Below are 3,197 nucleotides of genomic sequence, written 5' to 3'. Positions count from 1 at the left end.
GGTTGGGGGGGTACGGTGCCTTGCTCCACAGCACCTGGCAGTGCCCAGGAGGTGAAGTGGCGTCTCTCCAGCCACCATCCACACTCCCTACTTTATGGTCCATACGGGGACTTGAACCAGTGACCCTCCGGTTCCCAACCCAACTCCCTAACGAGCTATTGTTCACACTTGGCGTCTTTTTTTAAGCTACCAGTGTCTGTTTTACATCATACTCCACAGATTATCATGTAAATGTTCATGTTTACTAATCTATTTCCACGATGTTCACTTCTGGGATTGCTCCGGTGCTGCAGGAAATTCTACCGGATGTCTGTCTTTTTGGCTAGATGTCCGTAACCGTCATCTTTCTTTGTGTTGGCGTTCTAACCTCCTAGTGGATTTCTGAGACTATGGTTACCTGGTCCTCAGATCTCTGCAGGGTAAATCCAACAGCAAGATAGACTATCTGTCCAATCGGAGGACTATGTTACCTGGTCCTCAGATCTCTGCAGGGTAAATCCAGACAGCTAGCTAGACTATCTGTCCAACTGAGACTATGGTTACCTGTCCTCAGATCTCTGCAGGGTAAATCCAGACAGCAGATAGACTATCTGTCCAATCTGAGGACTATGGTTACCTTCCTCAGATCTCTGCAGGGTAAATCCAGACAGCTACTAGACTATCTGTCCAATCTGAGGACTATGGTTACCTGGTCCTCAGATCTCTGCAGGGTATCCAGACCTACTAGACTATCTGTCCAATCTGGGACTATGGTTACCTGGTCCTCAGATCTCTGCAGGGTAAATCCAGACAGCAGCTAGACTATCTGTCCAATCTGAGGACTGGTTACCTGGTCCTCAGATCTCTGCAGGGTAAATCCAGACAGCAAGCTAGACTATCTGTCCAATCTGAGGACTATGTTACCTGGTCCTCAGATCTCTGCAGGGTAAATCCAGACGCTAGCTAGACTATCTGTCCAATCTGGACTATGGTTACCTGGTCCTCAATCTCGCAGGGTAATCCAGACAGCTAGCTAACTATCTGTCCAATCGGAGGACTATGGTTACCTGTCCTCAGATCTCTGCAGGGTAAAATCCAGACAGCTACTAGACTATCTGTCCAACTGAGACTATGGTTACCTGGTCCTCAGATCTCTGCAGGGTAAATCCAGACAGCTAGCTAGACTATCTGTCCAATCGGAGGACTATGGTTACCTGGTCCTCAATCTCTGCAGGGTAAATCCAGACGCTAGCTGACTATCTGTCACAGCGAGGACTATGGTTACCGGTCCTCAGATCTCTGCAGGTAATCCAGACAGCTAGCTAGACTATCTGTCCAATCTGAGTTTTCTGTTGTACAACAAAACAACTTTTGAACTGTACACACGCCACCAAAACATGTTTCTTCCCGAGCTATTTTGCAGAGGCACCGTTTAGTGTCGCCCAAGACGATTGGTTTAAAGAATGCCAATAACCAGAGCACGTTTTTCTCCCATCCAGAATGCTGTGTTACTTTGTTTTGACACTCAAGCAATGGCCTTTTACCCCCAAAAGACAAAAACACAAATTGTATGTCCATTGCTTTGGGCAGTTAAACCAAAGCGTGATGTTCCCTGCCTATATGTTTAATTGGAATGCTTTCAGTAAATTATGAACATGGAAAACTCTCCTGTATTTAACAAGGAAAATAAGAAACGCATTTTAGATTAAAAAAATAAGTAATAAAATCATTTTTATCCATGCTAGATGCCCACTAGAACATAGAACACAAATAAGTATATTTTATTTAATATTTTTGGTCCTGTTGGACTTTAGTCAAACAAAACAGAAACATTGTCCATATCGACCAGCTGACACTTAAATCTTCAACTCAGTCTTCAACAACACACCACTTTACATTCACGATGCCTGTCTATAAATGTGAAGATGTCCATAGTTTCCTCAACTTGTGTAACATTTAGGTTACACACTTTGTGTCTTTGAACCCCTGCGTTGACTGTCTTGGTTTAATCTGCCTTACAGGGTCAGTACACCCAAATACATCGCTGTTGTTGTTATTGTTTTTTTATTGAATATTTAAAGCTGTGATTGGCACATACAAATCTCAGAGGCAGATATTTCACCATATTAAATTGCTGCATGTCTTGATATCACGGGGCTATGCAAGAAATATATTTTAGTAAATTGAGTGAACTGACCCTTTATTAGTGTCCTCCTGATAGGAACATGTCATTATTCCCTATTTGTCTGTTTATAACTGAACTTTTTGAATCCATCCAGCGTATCTCTGGGGCTTCTTCAGTTCCTCGTCTCATCTCCTCTCATTCTCTCCTGGCCTGTTGCAGCCGCTGACTCTCCCTGCGCTGGTTGATGGTCCTGGTGCTGGCGCGAAGCTTCGGAGCCTCAGTGCACGAAGACGAAGCTGAAGGTCCTGGGGGATCTTCCCTCCCTTGGCCCGATCTCCTTCAGCCTCTGAATGGGCTTTTTGGTCGGGTGAGTCACAGTGGTGGATGTGGCTCCATTCCAACATGGCAGTGACGCACCGACGGGAAGTAACCCTCAGCCCAAACCACCACCTTGTACTCCCCTGGTTCAAGAGACGCCAGTAGTCTCCGTCAGTGGCTGAGAAATAAACAAGTGGGACTAAAACAAAGATGGATTTTGTTATCTCTACAGCCCACATTTTTATCACATTTAAATAAGTCTTTTTATGCAGAAAAATGCAAGTTAATGACTTCCTACATTTCCCAAAATGCCTGTCAGGAAGCCCCCAACCGTGATGACGGTGGTGGACAGACAGCCTAGTGCATGGTTCCCAACCTTTTCGACATCAATGTTCCAGACGTTTTCGCATTACACCCTGGTCATTAGAAAGAAAAGCTAACTGATAACTATGAAACATGAAATGAAGTGTCTGACCTGATCGGATGTCGTGGTCGTGGTCCTCCACCTTGATTCCAGCATCGCTATCCCTTTCTAGTCACTTGTCCCTGTCACACCCTTATGCCTCTGTGAACCCTAAAGAAGAAGATTGCTACACTGTGAGGCCCCGCAGAGAAATGAAGGCAGAAACCATTGCTGGATTTCAAAGCTTCTGCACTCAGGGCGCTGGTTTGGCTGGCAGCCCACTCACTCTGACATCTCTCCATTAGTGCACGTATAGATATATCCTGAGTGTGTGTGTGTAGTTCAGGACTGTGTGTAAACTAACAAAGTGTG

This window comes from Etheostoma spectabile, unplaced genomic scaffold (assembly GCF_008692095.1).
Source record: "Etheostoma spectabile isolate EspeVRDwgs_2016 unplaced genomic scaffold, UIUC_Espe_1.0 scaffold314, whole genome shotgun sequence".
Taxonomy (NCBI): domain Eukaryota; kingdom Metazoa; phylum Chordata; class Actinopteri; order Perciformes; family Percidae; genus Etheostoma; species Etheostoma spectabile.
This window is presented reverse-complemented; position numbering follows the sequence as displayed.